Here is a 23,830-nt window from a genome sequence, read left to right on the forward strand (position 1 = left end):
AGGCAATAAGGAGGCTGGCAAGAGAAATATTACTACATTAATACAGTGTCAGTCTTAACAGAAAGAGTCCATTGAAATCTAGTCTGAATATCAGCATCAGAGCTGGTTTGAGAGAAAACACCAGCTTCAACAAAAGCAGAGAGAATCTCAGATTATATCTTTCCATTTTTAACTGGTTGGATTCAGAGATGGAAAACTGAGCAGTGACTGACAAAAACTGTTCCTTTGAGCAACAAGTTAACTATTCAGCTTCATACTAATGTATCCCAGCAGACTGACTAAAGACATTTCTCCCTCTTCCTCCTCTATCAGACCTTCTCTGCTCCTGCAGCAGGTTCCTCCATACCTGAGAGCTTCCAGTCTCCAGTGTGGATCCTTCAGTCCAGCCGACAGCAGCTTCACTCCTGAGTCTCCTGGATGATTGTAGCTCAGGTCCAACTCTTTCAGATGGAGGGGTTGGAGGTCAGAGCTGAGGCCAGAGAAGCACAGCCTTCCTCTGAGACCAAACAGCCTGATAAGCTGCAGACACACAATTCATCACATGATGAGAAAATGAGAACATGGAGGTAGAAACCAAGGACTGGACTGGATATTTTCAGCAGGGGAAAACACACAAGGAACTGGTGCTTAAACTCTTAATAATATGAAATATTAATAAAACTGTATTTTCTTTTACAGGTAATGAAAATCAACATTTCCTGCACAATGGTTGATTAACTCCAACACCTGCTGTTTGGAAGGATCTGCAATAATGCTCCTTTGTTCAACTAGGTTGCAGCAATCTGTCAAGGAATTAGCGTTACACTATCAGTCAAAGCCTGACCTGCACTTTTCTAAATAAATCTCTTTTTGGTTCTTTCAGCCTGGAGTAAAAGAAAATTAGCCATTATTGTATGTTGAGATTTAGCCTGTTTAACCATGTCACAGTCAGACATCCATTATTATAACAAATAATAATTACAACATATTGGAAAGCAGGTAAACAAAAGAAATCTGGTTTCAGCAGGATTGAGAACATTTTACCTGAGAGTTTCCAGGTTGCAGTTTGGACTCTTCAGTCCAGCAGAGAGAAGCTTCACTCCTGAATCCTGCAGGTTGTTGTTACTCAGGTCCAGTTCTCTGAGACTGGAGGACTGGGAGCTGAGAACTGAGGACAGAGCTTCACAGCTTCTCTCTGAGAGGTTACAGTAACTCAGTCTGAGGAGACAGGGAGGAAAATATTAAATAGGTCTTCAAAATTTTATGTTTTATGTTCCAGTCAATGATAGTTGGATAAATTGTGACGTAATTTGTCAAATATTTGTTATTCTCATGTACCTTTATAATGTATCTTTTCTTATATGCTTTTATTGTTTAGTTTCATCTTAGCATTAAGAATGATTTTGTATTGTTGAATTACTCTGATTCTCAGAAGGCCTCACTGAAAGAAATCAGTGACATCAGGTTTCTGTAGGGTTATCTCTCAGTGGGAAGCAAGGCCTCTTTGACCGGCTAGATTACTATAAAACTGACTGTGAAGATGTAAAACTTGCTCTGTTTAACCCTGTGTCTGGAACGAGACTATCTAGTGCAAGATATCTTGTGGTTTAGTTAGTGATTGTCATTGGCGCTGTCGCTATGTGATGAAGTGTTTTCTCCTCCCTTTAGAGTTACAGTGTTTCTTTGTGATTAGGGATCCTGAAAACAATAAAAGAGAGGAGCAGGCAAATGTGTTTTCAGAGCAGCAGAAGATTGTAACTGAAAGCACATGACTGTCTGTTCTCCTCGTGAGTAAGAAAGAATCTAACTCTCTTGTCTTTCCTGTGTTTGTTTAATAGGTGTTAATCCTGAAAGATATTAATTTTGCACATATTTAAGCTTGGCACAATACATGGCAGTTCACATGCATTGTGAACAGCTTTATTCTATAGTTGGACCTAAAGTCTTAAAAGACTGCAATACAGCAGCCATCAGAGGCTGGCAAGAGAAACATTAATTTCTATAATGAGCTGCATTAATCCAGTGTCAATTTCAGTAGGAAAAATAATTTCTGCTGCTTGAACATGTAGCATTATGAATAGTCACCTATGAGCTCTGATCTCTCTTTTACTCATCATCTGCTAGTAGCCAACATTGAGGAGACAAACTGATGAAGCAACACTTAATATTTATATCATCATTGACAAATTTTTATCAATAAATAAATGCATTAACAATCTGTGTCCTTACAGAGCTTTGTTGGAGGCTTTAACAACTGACAGCAGTCTCAGAAGAACCTCCTCTGAAGCAGAGTATTTCTTCAGGTCAAACACATCCAGATCTTTTCCTGATGACACTAAGATGAAACCCAGAGCTGACCACTGAGCAGGAGACAGTTTATCTGTGGAGAGACTTCCTGAACTCAGAGACTGTTGGATCTCCTCCACTAGAGAACGATCATTCAGTTCATTCAGACAGTGGAACAGATTGATGCTTTTCTCTGCAGACACATTCTCACTGATCTTCTCCTTGATGTACTGAACTGTTTCCTGATTGGTCTGTGAGCTACATCCTGTCTGTGTGAGCAGACCTTGTAGGAGTCTCTGATTGGTCTGCAGTGAAAGTCCCAGGAGGAAGCGGAGGAACAAGTCCAGGTGTCCATTTGGACTCTGTAAGGCCTGGTCAACAGCTCTCTGATGGAGAGACTTTAGTTTAGGTTTCTGAAATAAGTTGGCTGTCTGAAGTGTAAATGTGTTTTCCATCAGGTTGACTCCAGAGTTGATGAAGGTCAGATGAACATGAAGAGCAGCCAGAAACTCCTGAACACTCAGATGGACGAAGCAGAACACCTTGTCCTGGTACAGACCTCTCTCCTCTTTGAAGATCTGTGTGAACACTCCTGAGTACACTGAGGCTGCTCTGATATCGATGCCACACTCTGTCAGGTCTGATTCATAGAAGATCAGGTTTCCTTTCTGCAGCTGATTAAAGGCCAGTTTTCCCAGAGACTTGATCATCTTCCTGCTCTCTGGACTCCAGTGTGGATCTGTTTCAGCTCCTCCATCATACTTGACCTTCTTCACTTTGGTCTGAACCACCAGGAAGTGGATGTACATCTCAGTCAGGGTTCTGGGCAGCTCTCCTCCTCTCTGGTCTCCAACACATCCTCCAGAACTGTAGCAGTGATCCAGCAGAAGACTGGGATGTGGCACATGATGTGGAGGCTTCGTGATCTTCATGTGGGAGATGATCCTGCTGGCCTGTTTCTCATCTCTGAATCTCTTCCTGAAGTACTCCTCCTTCTGAGGGTCTTGAACCCTCTGACCTCTGTTACCATGCCAACACACTGAGGAGGGATCTGATTGGCTGCTGCAGGTCGTGTGGTTATCCAGAGAGAGCAGAGGAAGCAGTTTCCCCCTGATGAGGTTTGTCAGCAGAACATCCACTGAGGTGGACTCTGTAGCATCAGTCAGGATCTCCTTGTTGTGGAAGTCCAGTGGAAGTCGACTCTCATCCAAGCCATCAAAGATGAACAGAACCTGGAAGTGTTCAAAGCTGCAGATTTCTTTGATTTCACTAAAGAAGTGATGAACAAGTTCCACCAAGCTGAACTTTTTCTCTTTCAGCACATTCAGCTCTCTGAAGGTGAATGGAAATATGAACTGGATGTTCTGGTGGACTTTGTCTTCAGCCCAGTCCAGAGTGAACTTCTGTGTAAGGACTGTTTTCCCAATGCCAGCCACTCCCTTTGTCATCACTGTTCTGATTGGTTGATCTCTTCCAGGTGGGACTTTAAAGATGTCTTCTTGTCTGATTGTTGTTTCTGGTCTGTGTGGTTTCCTGGATGCTGTTTCAATCTGTCTGACCTCATGTTCATCATTGACCTCTCCAGTCCCTCCCTCTGTGATGTAGAGCTCTGTGTAGATCTGGTTCAGAAGGGTTGGACTTCCTGCTTTAGCAATTCCCTCAAACACAGACTGGAACTTCTTCTTCAGACCAGATTTAAGTTGATGTTGACAAACTGCAGCAAGATGTCCTAAATTAACACAATAAGAAAAATCAATAATGAAACAAAGATGGAGATGACTGGATTGAATGTTATTCCATCTTTTCAGACATCAATAAATTTATTATTTATCTATCAGGTTAAATCTTTGTAAAAATCTTCTTACTGCTCTGCAGATGGTCAGCCAGCTCCTCCTGCTTCATCATCCTCAGGAAGTTCAATATGATCTTCATCACTGCCTCTCTGCTGCTCCTCCTCTGCTCTTCATCATCACCTTCCAACACCTCATCATCTCTCTGACTCTCTGAAAGTTCTGGGTAATCTGGACTCAGAACCTTCTGGATCTTCTTCAGTCTTTCTTCACAAAAGTGACAATGTTGTCCTCCAGCAGCTGGAACAGAATAATAGATGAAGGAAACATCAGAGTTTAAATCATGGAGCCAAACGCCAGATGGATGTTGAACAGACTCACAATCCTTTGGACTACAAATTGCAGCATGGAGATGAATGTGAACAGAACCCATAGAAAAGTAGTTGTACATTTACAGACCATAAATATGGAGTCCAGCTGTGTTTGATGGTGCTGGACAGATGAACCACTGGGAACCTCTGAGCTCTGCTGGTCCACTCTGTGGAGGAACCAGGAACAATTAGGAAGTCAGGAAATATTCATCCAGCAGTTTTCACAGAGGAAATCATCAGGAGTTTCACACTAAAAATACTTGAATCAGAAAAACAGAGCATCACATGAACACAATACAAAGGAGTAAGAAAGAGGAAAATGGATTACAGTAACACTAGAATCACTCAGATTATGTAAAAAAGTTGATATTGCACTTTAAACACTCCACACTGTCAGCAGAATAAAAAAAACTGGGATATTCATACATGTTCAGTTTCCACATTTACAGCTTTTAGAAACATCTCACCTCTCTGATGGTGGAGATCCAGGAGATTTAAAGTTCATGAAGTCATCCTTTGACTTGTCACTCTTAAAGGACACACAGCTGGGTTCTGGTTCTGGTTCTGGTTTGAGTCTCTGATGGATCCTGACAGAAACATGATGATTAAAACTTAATCAGCAAAGAGGAGCAGCAGCAGTTTTCATCACCACGTCTGTTCTGGCCTGATATAGTGAACGCTGTGTGAAAAGGGCTGTGAACAGTTAGAAATGGTGACCTCACCTCTGACCTTTGCTCTGGCTCTCATCTTCCCCACACAGAGTGGTTTTAGAGGGAGGGACTCCCTCCTCTCTGTCCTCACACTGATCCATGCTGCTGAATCCACATCAGCTCACACACACTTTCTAGCTTCACCTGCAGAGGAAACACACATCATTCATCTGCACATCAACTCTGATCATCCTTTACATCATTAGTGCTGGAAAAAGATCAGCTGCTCCTCCTCTGATTGGCTCTTCTTCTCTGCTTCATATCAGTGTCAGGTGAATGCAGTCAGACAGCAGAGAGGCAGAGGAAGCTGCCATCAGCTGCTGCACTTCTACTATCAGTCCACTAGATGGAGACATGGAGCAACATTTACATTCACTGAACTTCACTGATTCTACCTCACTGAACATTGTCCTCCAGAATTAAACATGTGCACCATAAATACTTAATGATCTGACTGAACAAAACACATTAACAATAATGTATTATTTAAAGGAAGTGACAGACAACTGTTGTGTTTGAGTTTAATTGTGAAAACCTGAGGACTCTTTCATAAATGTAGGTTTCAGAAATCCAGAATAAGAGATAAAGGCAGGCTTGATATAGCTCCATCTGTACATTCTCGTTTTTTCCTTTTCACAAAATCCAAACCAATCTCAGGAAGTGTGACTACTGAGCCAGGCATAAATAAATCAGATGAATGCTCATTCACAGATTTCTTCAAGAGACCAAAAATCACAAATTCACTGATGCTATCATTGAAAATTGCATATGCTATACCTTACATCAAACAAATAAATTCTTTATGTGTTTCACAATGGAGAATTGTGAAGAACTGAAGCACATCATCCATCCATTTTCTTCCACTTATTCGGGATTGGGTCGCAGGGGTAGCAGCTTCCTTAATGGAACACATGTTGGTGTTATTGGGGAGGTATTCAAAGTACTCTGCCCACCAGCCCACAATGTCCCGAGTTGAGGTCAGCAGTGTGGTCCTCACTATAAACAGTGTTGGTACAGTACTGCTTCTCCCTCCTGTAACACCGGTTGGTGGACCAGAATTGCCTCGAAGCCATGTCAAAGTCTTTCTCCAAGGCCTCTCCAAACTCCTCCTATGCCTGAGATTTTGCCTCAGCAACCACCCGAGCCGCATCCCCACTTCGATTGCTGGTACCCATCACCTGCTTCTGGAGTCCCATAGGCCAAAAAGGCCCAATAGGACTTCTTTAGCTTGACAGCATCCCTCACCAAAGATGTCCGCCAACAGGTTCAAGGGTTGCCGCCGCAACAGGCATCAACAATCTTGCTCCGATAAGCCACCTCGACAATGGAGGCATGGAACATGGTCCACTGAGACTCAATGTCCCCAAAGAATTCAAAAAGGTGGGTAATCTGAATTGGCGTTTGGTGCATAAACACAAACAACATGCTCCCACCCGTAGGTGGAGGAATACTACCCTCTCAGTCACCGGGGTAAACCCAACCAACAGGCGCTGAGATAGGGGGCAACATGTATACAGGAGGTGGGCCCATGGAGCCCGGCCACAAGGCGCTTGCCATCATATCCCCCCTCCAGGCCTGGCTCCAGAGTGGGGCCCTGTGACCTGCGTCCGGGTGAGGGAACACCAAATACAAAGTTCTTGTCCATCAATAAGGGGTCTTCAGAACATCATACTGAAGAACAAACTGTTGCTACAATAATAAACAAAAGTGGATTGATTGAGTACATAAGTAGCTCAACATAGACATTGTCAAACCATTCTTAACTAAAAACCATCATAATCATGTTTACCATTTGCTCAAATGAACAACTTTAAACTTATAAATTAACAGTGGAAGTAAATATGATAGTGTGAACCTGACAGTGGATTGGTTTTCGCTTTCTCTTTTCTGTGAAGCGGATGCTTTTTTATTCTTATGCTAGCGCTCTCTTTGCTCAGCTTTTTGCTCTTTGTACCATGCTATCTTTCTTGGAGCCTCTGGACATCTTCCAAATTTCAAACTCAATCCAAATTGATTATGGGTCTGGTCCCAATGAGAAGACTGGGCTTAGTGCAGCCCTCCTGCCCCAAAGGGACATTTGCATCTAGATATATGATGGATTCCTGGGAGAAAGAAGACCTATGTCTGTCCATATTGTTGTTTTGCCAACGTTTAAAATCCATACATAATTGAATTTTTGATAACAGGATTTCTGATTTTTGGACAGACAGGAATCTTGCATATCCTAAAATTTGGGAAATATTGGCAGCTATTCTGGCATTGAGAGGCTGCCTAGTTTGTACGACGAAATGCCTCGCTGTGAACCTCAGATGCTGTGTGAGCAGAACCAAACAAGAAGATTCTTATTGAGAACCACAGTTCAGTTGTAGTTCCTGAAACTTGCTGGCAAAAGGAACAGACCTTGGAGAAGTTGCAAACTCAGCTCAGCGAGATTGATAATCAGTTTGGCTGTCTTGATGCCATTGAAATGTAACAGTAAGACTTTAAGGCAATGGGGAACTTAACAGTTAATCCAAAAATAAATGATCCAAATTATCCAGAATAAATTGTCAATCAAATCAATCAAATTTTATTAGTATAGCACAATATAGCATTTCAAGGTGCTTTACATCATCAGAAACACAGAAATAAAAGTCATATAACATAGAATTAATAATCAAAACATTACATTAAGTCGTTAACTACGTAATTGATCATGTTTCAAATACAATTGAAACAGGTGGATTTTTAGTGTAGCCAGTTAGTCAAGGCAGGGACTTTAAAACTAGTGTTATGTACAGCATCTTCTTTGTTTTAGTGTGAACACAAACAGTAGCATTCTGGATCAGCTACAGCTCTTTTATTGATTTGTTAGTGAAGACAATGTTGCAGCAATCAATGTGACTGAAAATAAACACAGATGAGTTTCTTTACATCTTGCTGAGACATAAGTCCTCTCATCCTGGAGATGTTCTTCAGTTGATTGCTGGCTCATTTTGTGACTGTTTTTATGTGGCTCTGAAGGTTTAGGTCAGAGGTCATCATTACTCCCAGGTTCTGAGGTTTTGTCATGTGAATCTGGCTCCCCCTGTGTCAGTCATAAAAGGCTGGCTATCTGAAATTATCCTGGATGTTATGAACTTGAACTCAGATCTGGTAATGCCTACCACCTTCACTTCTCCTGCTCCTGCCCACATGTTCTGTTTCTAAAAAACCTTTCATATGCAGAGGTTTGTTACAACCTCACACTCTATCTTTAGACAAACTTACAACAGCACCCTTCAGACACCATCAAACAGTAAAACGTGGGCTGGTAATAGTATTTTCTACCATCATAATGTCAAAATGCAAGTAGTACATGAGTTAATGCCAAGATAAATTTGCTGTATTTTAATGCATGGTGAAAGAAAAGACCCAAACATGCACATAAGAAGGTGGACGAAATGACAAACACACTGGTTTCTGTGTGAGGCACCAGGCTTAACTAATTATGAATGTTATTGTGATTTGGAGCGACTAGTTGCACAGGATAAATTGGCATGGTAACCTATGTGCTACTGCTTTTGTGAAACAAAATCAAGTCTTTATAAAGCCAGGAAATCTGAAAAATACAGGCTTAATCTGCTGTTCTTGTTTGTGAAACAGAACTCAAAGTTTGAATTCAGGTTACAGACATAAAGCAGATTGTTCAGAGAAATAAATTAAAGAACATCAGCTGTTCATGTTTGCAGTTCATCACTAATCCAATAATCCTGACAATTAACCTTTACAAGGAAGAGATGAAACTTTGAGCTGAAATCAAAAGTGAATCTTTTCTCCAAACCTCAGAGCAAAAACAAACAGCAAAGTTCCTGAACAAAGTTTAAGTAGGAAACAAAGCAAACTTACAGTTTGTTCAAACGATCAGAAGAGTTGAAGAACATCTGAATAGACTGACTTTCAAACTGAAAGTAAATGTCAGGGATTTTGTGACCGATGATACCACAAACTCACATGGTTTTTTAGTTCTTCTTTCAAAGCGGCAAAACCAGAAAGTATGTCTGAAGTGAAACCAGGTAATTCAATCTTTATGAGGAAGTATAGAAGTTGTAATGAAAATAATGGAATCATGTGGAGAAATGAGTCCAGAATATGGCCAGAAACCTGTCAGACATAATACAAGAAAAATCAGAAAAAAAAAGCTAAACGGTAGTTTGTATATATCATTTCATTATTATGTCAGTGTTGTGAGCAGAGTGAGGACAGTCTCTGGTTAAAACCAGGATCAGCTGAGGAGGTTCTGCTGATCCAGGATGAAACCCTGATTTCATTTCAATCATTGTGCCTGAATTTAATGTTTTGTCACTGTGGAGCTCTTGTAACTGAGTTTAGATTTATTACAGGAGAACTAGAGGTTGATTTCTGATGAGACTCCTTGTTTATCTTATTTTCTGCCATTCATGTTTTGGGTTTTTTAAATGAAAGTCCAACTGAAATTGTTTCCTCCAGAGAAGTGAAATCAAAATTTTATTTCTCAAATATAGTGGGATTCTGATTTTATAGAACATATTAGGTTAGATTTCTGCACAAGTTCAGAATAAAGTTAATAAGAAATTGAATCAATTCAATTGTTTTCAGTTTTCAATGATTAATTTTATATTGACTCATGTGGCATATTCAAGTCCACAATATAAAGTTATAGTATAGAGGCAGATGCAATGTACAAGACATCTGGCTCCACAGTAAACATCCACCCATCTATAGTCAGAGCATTTTCACTGTCTGCATAGCAGCATCATTTGTACCAGTTGCAGAGGTGAGCAACTCCAGGCCTCGAGGCCCAGTCTCCTGCAACTTTTAGATGCATCTCTACTTCAACACACCTGAGTCAAATAATGAGATCATTAGTAAGACTGAAAAACTGACTACACTTGGGAGGTGATTCAGCTATTGGATTCAAGCGTGTTGGATCAGGGAGACATCTAAGAGTTGCAGGGCACTGGCCCTCGAGACCTGGAGTTTCGGTCAACAAACTCCAGGCCCGAGGATGTTTAGGTCAACCCAAAGTGCAATAGTTGGCAATTTGACCAATAGATGGCAGCAGAGTGCATCGTACTCTAAACTTTTTCATGGAGCAGGAGTGTTTAAGGGCCTGGAGTCCCTCAACTTTTAATCTGGTTCCTCTTCCAGAAAGGATGACAAGGGGAGAATTAAGAGTTTAGTCCTGATAATGAAGCTGATTTTAAGTCAGGCAAACAGACTAGAGTACTACAACTCACCACTATTACTGAGGGCAGTGGGATTGAGCTGATTAACTTCATACAGTTTGAGCAAAAACAGATTTTAGACAATAAGAGGGAAAAACAAAAAAAACAAGTAACTGGAGTACCATGTGTAAGCATTTTATGTCAGATCATGAATATACATTGATTTAATTCTTTGGAGGGTTTTAATTTAATGTATTCAGTCACTATAGAGACAGTTGATTGTTCTGATGTTGGACTCATCCAGGTGGTGAATCTCTGAACAAACTGGGTCATGATTTGAAATTTCACTGTCCTGAGTTCATGTCAGGCTGAACTGCAACCATTGCTGGTTCATCTTATATGGGAATGTTTGAGACGGAAAAATGTACCTGTTGCTTGTTGTCACCTCTCGTCTACCCTGGTCCATTGATGCCGTGTGTAAAAGTGAAACAAAGACAACAATCACTGTTCAACTTCACAATCAACTAGAATTTTATTCAAACAATCAAGTGCAATAAAACATGTTCCTCAGAAACCAAAGCCACAAAGAAATTAATTACCTTAGAAAAATATAAAAATACGAAGACCCTTCTCCAGAGAGCACTGTGCAGTCACACCCCAGCTGATTGGCTCTTTTAGCTAAATTATTTTTATATCAAGGCCTGTTTTTACTGTCTGATGCATTCTAATGTACGGTGTAGAGGTGGTCTCTGCATGTGTACGAACAGCTCCAGTCTTAAAGTGCTGCCTGGATGCCACGCCATGCAGGTGTTTACCAAGGCCAAGGGATGAATTCATCGCTGTCTAAGCTATCCTCCCTGCACACTTTCCCAGGGTAGGAACAATTGATGCGTTCATTTCATACAGAAACATTTTACTCAAGAAAATGGGGTCAAAGTTTATCAGCTATCTGTGCTTTTCATTCTTCCAAACTGCCTCAAATTGCTTCCTAAAACGTCATCTTTCCTTGACAACTATGGTGGATATTCTGAAAGAAATGTAAACTACCAGTAAATATATTTTCTGTAAGTCCATTATCTGTGATTTTAAACCAAAAGTATTTATATGTATTAAATACTGATAAACTTAGTGCAAAAACAAATTGCTCTTGATAATCCTCTTGAAAAATGCCCACCATTTTGGATCAGTTTTCTTTTTTTCCAAAAAGAATGCCTTTATAAGATACAAAAGTCAATGAATGAGCTAAAAAAAAATTTTTTGGGGGAAGTTAAGAAATTGTTTCATGGAAATAGAAAATTTATAATGTAGGATTAATTTGATTTATTTAAATGTGAAATTTGAAACTGGTACAATTTTACAGAATATTCTTAGAAAATCAACAATAAACTAAATTTAATTTGATAATTTACAACACAAAACTCTTATTTTTAAAGGAATTACACAATAAGAGAATGGTATTTGTAGAATTTATTATATTTATCAGGATGTTTATTGGGTACAGACCAATGAAAACCACAAATTTATTTAACATTTTTATTGCACATAAACATGGCACACAAGTTTTAAATTACCATAATCTGAAGATAATTTGTCTTAGGAATCAATAACAATTAAATGATAAATGGCAAATCTCTTAAAAATAGTTTTTCCTTAAAGAGAGCTAACCATCTATTGATAAAATGAAGGGCTAAATATTTCATATGTTGAAGTGAGGAAAAGAAACATCAAATTTGTACTTTCATTTTGTGTGAAAAGCATTAAATATTGATTGAATTAATATAAAACATGTAGTTTTTTCACATTATTGAATGTAGGCAGCCCTAAAAATCAAGTGTATTCTGAATGAAACAGAAAATATTAAGATTTTCCCACTTTATTATTCAAAGCACCATCATTAGACCTTCATCAACTGGTTTCAAGATAGGAATGTTTTACTGTAAATAAGTTATTTATGAAAGTCACAGTTGAGATTGAAATAATATCTCTTTATGACATTTAAACAGAAACAGCAATTAATAAAATGCAGACGAAAATGTTTTTTATGGCTCACTAACTACATAAAGTATAACTGCAGCAAATATACAAAAGGATCATTTAACATTTGAATCCAAGACGTATTTAAGAAAACAGGAGCTGAAAGATGCAGAAAATATCCAATGACTGAGAAATACTGCAGTAAATTAAAAGAATCTTTGACTGAAAACAAAGAAAAAAAACATTGATCCTGGAATAATTCATGAATAATCCCAGTTTTCCATCTTTAAATGATTAAAATAAGCTATTTCTAAGGAATCATGGTTTAGAGTTTCACCAAGAAATATTTTGGATCCATGAAAACACATGTAGAAACTGAACTATCTGTTCAACAGTGAGAGAGTTTCTCTGACAGGAGGAAAAACTTTAGACTCTTTAGACTCAAATCAGCACAGACCTGAACCACACCCCAAATCCAGGAATCAGAGGTTCAGTGAATGTGGTGTTGAAGGTGTGGGAGGATCAGTGAGTCAGAGGAGACTCTGTAGAAGGACAGAATGCCAGCAGGACAGTCCACATACACTGCTACTCTGTTAGAGACAGAGGAGGAGGAGAGATGAGTTTCTATGTTATTGTGCCAGACAAAGTAACCATGACGATCAGAGCAGCTCAGACTCCAGGAATTATCATTATGTCCAAACCAACAGTCTCTACTGTCTCCTTTCCTCCTGATTCTTCTGTAACTCACTGATATATCAACATATCCTCTCCACTCAACCTCCCAGTAACAGCGACCAGTCAGACCAGTTTCTACACAGCAGCTGATTCCAGATATCAAATCTGTCTGGATGATCAGGATATGACTGAAGCTTCTTCACACGTGTCACCTTCCTGTTGTCTTCAGACAGTTTGAGCTTTCTGTTCACTGTGTTTGTGTCGATGGTGAGTTGACAGAATCTGAGGGAGAGAACAAACACAATCCAGCTGCAGTTATTGATCATTTATTGACACTTTGACTCCTGAATGAGTGATGTGACAGTTTGAAGATGGTTGAATGTGAGCTGCTTTGTTGTCATGAATCAGATGAAAAACACACTTACATTTCCTCAGACCTGGAGTCAAGAATCGGCCTCCAGCAGGCTCCACCCTGAAAGGAGGAGGGGGGTCAGACCATCAGTCTCTTTCAGCAGCAAACATGGACATTACATGTCTCTCAGACACACATTGTCCTCCACTGAGACAGGAACAGTCCAACATCTGGATTGCAAACTGCAGTGGATGTAGGAAGGACAGTTGGTGCTGCTGCAGCACAACTCATTTCTCCAAACACAGGAAAAGCTCCAACAGAGAGGAGAAAGGAAATCCCTCAGTAACAACCTGAAGAAACTCACTGAAGCCTAAAAGGACATCAGGAAACTAAGGAAACATTTCTGGAAGCTCCACCTGATTTAATAATCAGCATTAAAATACAATCAATCTACACTCTGATCAACACCTGGATACCTGATCCATCCACACTCCCACACACAGATGAAGGAATGAAACACTAAACAGCCCTGCTGCTGAAAACCTGCTGTGGCCTCACTGTAATATCCAGAAATACAAACATTAAAAAGGAGAAGCTGCATCACATTCAACAAAGATTCAACAAGAATCAAAGATTTGATCTCTGAGCTCAGACTCACAAACCAGGGAGAGGCTTCCATCATCACACACCTCTGACAAACACCTCCAACCTTTCAGCACTTCCTCTACCAACCAGCACCACCAGGTGGCGCTGCACACATTTACAATGAGCCCAAGAAGAAGCAGCATCCTGAACCCAGCAGCTGCAGTAATGGCTTGTGAAAGTAATCCTCCCTCCACTGCAGAAGTTCTGGATGAGCTGATCTTGACTTTTTTATTTTATTCAGTAAATTTATCAGAAAGGATTTCTGATATCATTTCTACTTTTTTTCTCATTATTCACTTGATTTCTTCCCTCTTTCAGGAAAACAAGGGATTTAATTTCTTTCCTGATTCCATTACGCGTTTGATTATTTCCAGATGTCGCCTCCTGGTGGAGGTTAAAATAGATTAAAATACTATACTTTTATATTGAAATTTTTTCCTGATGAATGTTTATTTTCTAGATGCTTCTTCATGTGAAATATATTTTAATTCAACTTTATCAAATTTGTGAGTTTTGCTTAAAGTCCAAAGTTAGTTATTTCTCTATCTGAGAACTTTAAACATCCATCTGACCAACATGAAGTTGCTTTTCTTTTCAACTTTGCTTCTTGGGGCTGATTGGTCCAGAGCTACATCCAACGTTGTTTTAAAGTTCTTTGTATCCTCTGTAGATCATCATAAAAATCTAATTGCTCAATCCGTCAGGCACCTAAATAAGATGGCTGAAACTAAGATATTCATTATTGTAGTCATAGTTTTAAATGAAAGACGTTGATCCATTTCCTGGATCAACATCTGTTCTTGTTTCTCTTTCATCATTCAAACTTCATCAGTTTGTTCCCTACAAGTGTTAATTTTGTTCACTAACATGTTCTGTTTTCATCCCATTGTATCTGCATTGGGATTATCTAAATATTTTATGTAGATTAACTGATTATAATCTAACTTTCATAATTATTATCTCTAGTTAATTTCAGCTCACACAGTTTATTATTGTGTCTATTGTTACATAATCTGATCTGTTCCTCAACGTTTCATTGAACATAGAAAATCTTTTCTAGATGTTGCTCATCTTCCTGTCACTGAAACATTTCTACTTACTCTAAAATCTACATTTGTTTCAGTACCAATGACATCTGATTTATGGTGACATATTTCTTCATATAGACTGCTACAGGAAGTCCATCAGCCAATCAGCTTCTTGTATTTCCTCAGTAGATCATCAGTGGAAGCCCCGCCCAGCCCATGATGCTCCTGGTTTGTGAAGACAGAGAGACAAACTGAACTCTGATAGGAAACAGTTTCAACTGATTTTCTCTCTCCAACCTCTTGGTTCCACATGGAGCTATATTTGGCCCCTGCTGCTCTGAATACCATGTTATTGTGGTTCAGTAGATGGGTTGGTTTCTCAGGTTCATTCAGAACCATGTGAAAGATTCTGATAGTTTAAATGAGCTGCTGTTTGAAAAGTTACACAACCAAAATTACCAGAGAAAAATTGAGTTATGAAACTGTAATAAGAGTTAGAGGGGGTTCAAAATATTATCCATTCATTTATAAATGACATGACTGTAAACTAAATATTAAATTAGCTAATTAAGTATTTAGCTTCATACTAAATGTTTCCCATCAGACTGACTAAAGACATTTCTCCCTCTTCCTCCTCTATCAGACCTTCTCTGCTCCTGCAGCAGGTTCCTCCATACCTGAGAGCTTCCAGTCTCCAGTGTGGATCCTTCAGTCCAGCCGACAGCAGCTTCACTCCTGAGTCTCCTGGATGATTGTAGCTCAGGTCCAACTCTTTCAGATGGGAGGGGTTGGAGGTCAGAGCTGAGGCCAGAGAAGCACAGCCTTCCTCTGAGACCAAACAGCCTGATAAGCTACAGACACACAATTCATCACATGATGAGAAAATGAGAACATTGAGGTAGAGACCAAGGTCTGAATGGACGGACGGACGGATGGATGGATGGATGGCCCAGAGTTACCTGAGAGTTTCCAGGTTGCAGTTTGGACTCTTCAGTCCAGCAGAGAGAAGCTTCACTCCTGAATCCTGCAGGTTGTTGTTACTCAGGTCCAGTTCTCTGAGACTGGAGGACTGGGAGCTGAGAACTGAGGACAGAGCTTCACAGCTTCTCTCTGAGAGGTTACAGTAACTCAGTCTGAGGAGATGGAGTGAAAAATATTACTTTTTAAAAAAATATGCTTTTTGTTCCATTGAATGCTATTATTTTTGAACAGAGTGAAAAAAAGTATTTTCCACATTTTTATGACTGGTATTGTGAACTAGTTTTTTCTATAGTAGGGCCTCCAGCTTTAAAATACTGCAATGCAGCACCCAGGACGGAGGGTGGCAGGAGAAACATTATTTTCTATAATGAGCTGCATTAATCCAGTGTCGGCTTAAACAGAAAAAATAATTTCTGCTGCTTGAACAAGTAGCATTATGAATGTTGCATAACATTGTGTTGTTGTGTTTATGATGTAAAGCACTTTGAAATGCCTTTCTGCTGAAATGTGCTAAACACATAAAATTTGATTTGATTTTAGTCACCGATGAGAGCTGGTATCTCTTTTACTCATCATCTGCTAGCAGCCAACAGTAAACAAACTGATAAATCATGACTCAATATTTATCTCATCATTGATAGATTATTATCAATAAATAAATGCAGTAACAATGTGTGTCCTTACAGAGCTTTGTTGGAGGCTTTAACCACTGGCAGCAGCCTCAGAAGAACCTCCTCTGAAGCAGAGTATTTCTTCAGGTCAAACACATCCAGATCTTTTCCTGATGACACTAAGATGAAACCCAGAGCTGACCACTGAGCAGGAGACAGTTTATCTGTGGAGAGATTCCTGAACTCAGACTGTTGGATCTCCTCCACTAGAGAACGATCATTCAGTTCATTCAGGCAGTGGAACAGATTGATGCTTTTCTCTGCAGACACATTCTCACTGATCTTATCCTTGATGTACTGAACTGTTTTCCTGATTGGTCTGTGAGCTACTTCCTGTCTGTGTCAGCAGACCTTGTAAGAGTCTCTGATTGGTCTGCAGTGAAAGTCCCAGGAGGAAGCGGAGGAACAAGTCCAGGTGTCCATTTGGACTCTGTAAGGCCTGGTCAACAGCTCTCTGATGGAGATTATTTGTATTTGATTTGTAATAAAATTTTGAAATAAGTGATGTTGTTTTCTTTCATCAGGTTGACCCCAGAGTTGATGAAGGTCAGATGAACATGAAGAGCAGCCAGAAACTCCTGAACACTCAGATGGACGAAGCAGAACACCTTGTCCTGGTACAGACCTCTCTCCTCTTTAAAGATCTGTGTGAACACTCCTGAGTACACTGAGGCTGCTCTGATATCGATGCCACACTCTGTCAGGTCTGATTCATAGAAGATCAGGTTTCCTTTCTGCAGCTGATCAAAAGCCAGTTTTCCCAGAGACTTGATCATCTTCCTGCTCTCTGGACTCCAGTGTGGATCTGTTTCAGCTCCTCCATCATACTTGACCTCTTCACTTTGGTCTGAACCACCAGGAAGTGGATGTACATCTCAGTCAGGGTTCTGGGCAGCTCTCCTCCCTCTCTGGTCTCCAACACATCCTCCAGAACTGTAGCAGTGATCCAGCAGAAGACTGGGATGTGGCACATGATGTGGAGGCTTCGTGATGTCTTCATGTGGGAGATGATCCTGCTGGCCTGCTCCTCATCTCTGAATCTCTTCCTGAAGTACTCCTCCTTCTGAGGTCATTGAACCCTCTGACCTCTGTTACCATGCCAACACACTGAGGAGGGATCTGATTGGCTGACATGGAGACATGGAGCAACATTTACATTCGCTGATTCAACTTGAACAGGAAGTATTTTAATTAGTTAATTATTAATCTCTACCAGTGGATTATTTTCTGCATAAAACTATTATAATCACTTGAACACATTTCAACAATAATATTTAGTAAAAATAATACATAAATATTCATTTATTTTGAAAGGATGCAACAAGAAACTTTTGTTCCTGACTTTAACAGTTTGACTCATGGAGGTAAAAACATGAAGCAGAAAAGAAAACATAGAAACACCAGCTGCTCATCATGTTGTTTGATTCTTGTTCATTAGTAATCAAATAGTGTAAATTAACCTTCAAACAGAAGAGAGATCAAACTGAGTGGAAGTCAGAAGTGATGCTTCTTCTCCAAACATCAGAAACATATAAAAAGGTTCCAGTAGACAAAGTTCAAGTAGGAAACCAAGCAAACTTACAGTTTCTTCATACGGTTCAAAAAGTTGAAGAGTGTCTGAACAACAAACTGAGACCTAATTGAACCACTGTAGACTCAGACTAATGCCACACCTGTACAGAGACAACAGATCTGGACTTTTACCTGAACAACTCAAAGTTCAAACTCAATGTGTTAAAAATGTTGCATAAGTGATTATTTGACGGCACACCTGGTTTGTAGTGTCTTCTTTCTGAGCAGCAGAAGGTTTGCTGTAAAATCAGAGGCAGGTTGATAAAATCTCCATGATGAAATGAGCCCAGAGAAAAGAAAAGCTGGTTTCCTTATTTTGCAGTATCTGATCAAACAGAAAGTAAACATAAAACTCAAACTAAACTGTAATCCTTAACATCACCACACTACTGCAGCTGAAACCACACATTGTTCTAATGCAGATTATTCCTAAAGCTCCTATATAATCATTGATCATGATGTTAGTGTGGTGAGCAGAGTGAGGACAGTCTCTGGTTAAAACCAGGATCAGCTGAGGAGGTTCTGCTGATCCATGTTGAAATTTCATTTCAATCATCAACCTGAATTTAAAGTCAGAGTCAGATCAAGAGCAGAGAGGACAAATGCAAACAGAAGCTGGGAGTCTGGATCATATTGAATGTTTTGAAACCTGAAAACACACAGAAATCACAAGGAGCCAGAGCAGACCAAAAACAGGAACCAGGAGCAAAAATAAGCAGAATATCAAAAGGCAAGTAACCAGGATATGATGGGATTTAAGAGAAGGGAACAGCAATAAGTGTGAGCAGGAGAAGAGAATAAATACTGTGAGGGTGAATGCTGGAACAAAAGACCTGGGCTGATTAACAGGTTGGAGGAAAGAGAGAGAGAAAATGGCACAGGGGGCAAAGAGGAGAACACAACAGGGAAACTAGAAAAAAAAACCAAGATACCACATTGTAACTGGACCTAAGAAACATAAAATAGCAAGAATAACAAGAAATTAAAGTAAAAATAGAAACAAGACTAATCTAATTAAAGAAAGGGACGAAGGACTGCAGAATAACCAAACCTCAAATTCAACTCAAACCAACCCAGGTCATAACTGCTGAACAAGGAAACACGATGAATCCAGCTGAAATAGCTCCTGTCCAGCCACTCAAAGACAAACCTCCAAACATTGTAAGTGAGCTGAGCCGGTTTCCTGTCATACAATCGGTCAAACATCCCAAACTTTTCAGGATGTCCAAACTGCTTTACCAGATCCTGACCCGGCCCAAAGACCAGCTGCCACCACTCGTGCGCCTAGTACAAAAAAGGTGCAAAAAATCAAAAGATGACAAAACTTAACACACTCATAAGATGGAGCAAATATTCACACCCCTTTATTAAATCATGAACTAACTGTGATTAAACCACATGTTTTTAGGAATCTGAGCTAATTTTCCCAGTGAATCCAGACCTGATTATTATCTGACCTGCATATACAATAAATTATTTTAATAGAACCTCTCTGATGGATGATGGTTTATTTTTGGTCTAAGAATAAAATGTTTTTGTAAGGATCATGTAATCACATCCTGGAAAGTCCTTCAGAGTTTATCTTTGCTCTAAAGTTATGAAAACCCGAAACCTCTCCCTTTTTAACAGAGATCAATAACCAAACACTCTGATCTTTGCTTAATCTGCCAGTTTGACAAATATAAATGAACATTGCTTCAAAATGTGTGTATTTTATTACTTCTGAGTGGGAAAGTGTTTCTGAAATGGAGCAGGAAATACATTTCATAACAGCTGATTTGCATGTGATCAAGACAAGAAGGCAGCGGTCAACACACACACACCCAGTGGTGTGTTCACACACACTCTGCAGAACTTTGTGTTCATCAGGAGGTCGATTGTTTCAGGTTTGAGCTAAAACAGAAGCAGCAGCACTTCCTCTACAGGAGAAAACACACGAGGTCATGAGGTCAAGCTTTGTGACAGTAAATAAAACACATGAATAATCTCTTGGTTTGCTAAATTATAATAAAACATGATATTTATGTTATGAACAATGAAATAATTTTAGCTTGGATTGGCTCTGAACACATCATAAATCATTGATTCATTATAAAAACTTTGACTAGACTCAGAGTAGACTTATGTAAATATACATGATGAAGTATTTAAATTCAGCATTTCACTGAAAAAGTAATTAAAATGTAGATACAGGGATAAAGATTAGCATGCTAACCCCTCAGGTTTCCCATCAGCCACTTGGGTTTCAGGATGACCAACATTTTAAAACATGGCTGCTAATTTTGAGCCTTTTAAACCAGATATGGACATTAAATGTTCCCTGTTAGAGATTCAGGTTTTAACTTATGGATCTTTGTCAGTAAATTTGATTTAATTATTGGGGAATAATAAAAAAAAAAAATTGACAAGGAAAAACTAAAAATTAGGTTTTTGGAGGTGAAATGATTAATTGTTCAATAAAAATGGAAAATTAATCATGTAGGATTAATTAGATTATTTTATTGTGAAATTTGAAACTGTTACAATTTTACAAAATATCCTTATAAAATCAACAAGTAACTTATTTTAATTTGAACATTTTAGAAACAAAACTTATTTTTAAAGGAATAACATTAAGAGACTGGTGTTTTTAGAATTTGTTATATTTAATGAATAATTATTGGGTATAGCCATTGAAAACCACTAATTTATTTAATATTTTTACAGATTGATTGAATTAATCTAAAGATGATTGGTCTTAGAATCAATAACGATTAATTGATCAGTGGCAACTCTCTTAAAAAGTTTTCTCCTGTATAAAGAGAGCTAACCATCTTTTCATACAATGAAGGAATTTAGAAAAAAAACACATTACATTTGTACTTTCACTTTGTGTAAAGAGTATTAAGAACTAATTGAATTCATATAAACCATGCAGTTTTTTCATGTTATTGAACGTAGGCAGCCTTCAAAATGAGCGGTCCTTATTTTTCTGTGATGCTTCCAGTCTCTGCGTTGTCCTGTTTCCCCTTGATTGTTCCCAGGTGTTTCTCGTTTCTGTGATTACCATCTGTGTATTTAATCCCACGGTTGTCCTTTGTTCCTCATCGGGTCCTCATCGTTCTTCACGTCATTTTGTCAAGCCTGTTCTTCTGTCCACCAGGATGAACAGTTGCTACCGGCGTTGAGCCCTGGCTTCAGCTCAGCCATGCTGCCTGTTTTTGTGTTTCCACTTGGACTATTTTACTATTAAAACCATCATTTAACTATATCCTGGGTTTTCTGCCTGCTGCTTCACCACCAGTATACCAGCATCTCTTGATAGAGTGAAGCTATGACAAGAAAACAAACTGAAAAACATGTGGATCCTGGAATAATCCTGGAATAATCCTGGAATAATCCTGGAATAATCCTGGAATAAACCTGGAATAATCCCAGCTTCCATCTTTAAAGGACTGGAAGAAAAAGTTTCCAAGGACTCAATCAGAATCGTTTCACCAAGAAATAGATAGTAGAGACTGAACTATCTGTTCAACAGTGAGAGAGTTTCTCTGACAGGAGGAAAAACTTTAGACTCTTTAGACTCAAATCAGCTCAGAAACACTGAAGAACCAGAACTGGACCAGAACCAGAATCCAGGAATCAGAGGTTCAGTGAATGTGGTGTTGAAGGTGTGGAGGAGGATCAGTGAGTCAGAGGAGACTCTGTAGAAGGACAGAATGCCAGCAGGACAGTCCACATACACTGCTACTCTGTGAGAGACAGAGGAGGAGGAGAGATGAGTTTTTATGTTATTGTGCCAGACAGAGAAACCATGACGATCAGAGCATCTCAGACTCCAGGAATGATCATTATATCCAAACAAACAGTCTGTACTGTGTCCTTTCCTCCTGATTCTTCTGTAACTCACTGATATATAAACTTCTCCTCTCCACTTGACCTCCCAGTAACAGCGACCAGTCAGACCAGTTCTACACAGAAGCTGAAGAAGATCAAATCTGTCTGGATGATCAGGATATGACTGAAACTCCTCCACATGTGTCACCTTCCTGTTGTCTTCAGACAGTTTGAGGTTTCTGTTCACTGTGTTTGTGTCAATGGTGAGTTGACAGGAATCTGATGGAGAACAAACACAATCCAGCTGCAGTTATTGATCATTTAGTGACACTTTGACTCCTGAGTGATGTGACAGTTTGAAGATGGTTGAATGTGAGCTGCTTTGTTGTCATGAATCAGATGAAAAACACACTTACATTTCCTCAGACCTGGAGTCAAGAATCGGCCTCCAGCAGGCTCCACCCTGAAAGGAGGAGGGGGGTCAGACCATCAGTCTCTTTCAGCAGCAAACATGGACATTACATGTCTCTCAGACACACATTGTCCTCGAGAGGGTCTTGGCTGCAGCATGCAGAAAGGGGCGGGGACGGACCACTGTCAGACTTTATATGGAAATGGGACTATTGCATTCCGGAAATGAAGGGGGCGCTATTTTCACAATCACTAATACCTTAAAGAAGCGGGTGAATCAATCAATCAATCAATCAAATTTTATTTGTATAGACATTCAGCTACAAGGCATTTCAAAGTGCTTTACATATAAACACAAAACACGAAGGCATGCAACATAGAATAAAATACCAAGGTTTTTTTTTTTTTTTTTTTTTTTTTTTCCCTTTCTTCCCTTTTTCCTCCCTTTTTCCACTTTCCCTCTTCTTTCCCTTTCTTCCCCTTCCCTTTGTCACGGAATTTAAGCGCCTGTTACCGCCGGACTCCGCCGTCCGTTTAACCACGGGTATTCGCCGGGCCCCGTTGCCCACAACAGGAAAAAAAAAAAAAAAAAAAAATTATTACATACATATCCATAAAATCAAATCCATACATATTACATTTCAAATGCAACTCTAAACAGGTGCGTTTTTACTTGAGATTTGAAGGAATCAGGGTTTCCGCTGTTTTACAGTTTTCTGGAAGTTTGTTCCAAAGTTTTGGTGCATAGATGCTGAAAGCTGCTTCTCCTCTCTTGGTTCTGGTTCTGGGGATGCAGAGCAGACCAGAACCAGAAGACCTGAGAGTCTGGAAGGTTGATACAACAACAGCAGATCTTTGATGTATTGTGGTGCTAAACCATTCAGTGATTTATAAACTAACAACAGTATTTTAAAATCTATTCTTTGAGCTACAGGGAGCTAGTGAAGGGACTTTAAAAGTGGTGTTATGTGATCTATCTTCCTGGTTCTAGTGAGAACGCGAGCAGCAGCATTCTGGATCAACTGCAGCTGTTTGATTGATTTGTTGGACAGGCCTGTGAAGATGCTGTTGCAATAATCAATGCGACTAAAGACAAACGCATGAATGAGTTTCTCTAGATCTGGCTGAGACATTAGTCCTCTAATCCTGGAGATGTTCTTCAGGTGATAGAAGGCCGATTTTGTTACTGTCTTATGTGGCTCTGGAGGTTCAAGTCCGAGTCCATCACTACTCCCAGGTTTCGGGCCTGATCACTAGTTTTTAGTTGTGATAACTGAAGCTGTGCATTGACTCTAGATCGTTCCTCTTTAGGTCCAAAAATAATGACTTCAGTTTTATTTTTGTTCAGTTGGAGAAAGTTTTGGCACATCCACACATTTATCTGCTCTAAGCATTTATTCAGTG

The sequence above is a fragment of the Poeciliopsis prolifica genome, unplaced genomic scaffold, assembly GCF_027474105.1.
Source record: "Poeciliopsis prolifica strain line A6 unplaced genomic scaffold, Auburn_PproV2 SCAFFOLD059, whole genome shotgun sequence".
Taxonomy (NCBI): Eukaryota; Metazoa; Chordata; class Actinopteri; order Cyprinodontiformes; family Poeciliidae; genus Poeciliopsis; species Poeciliopsis prolifica.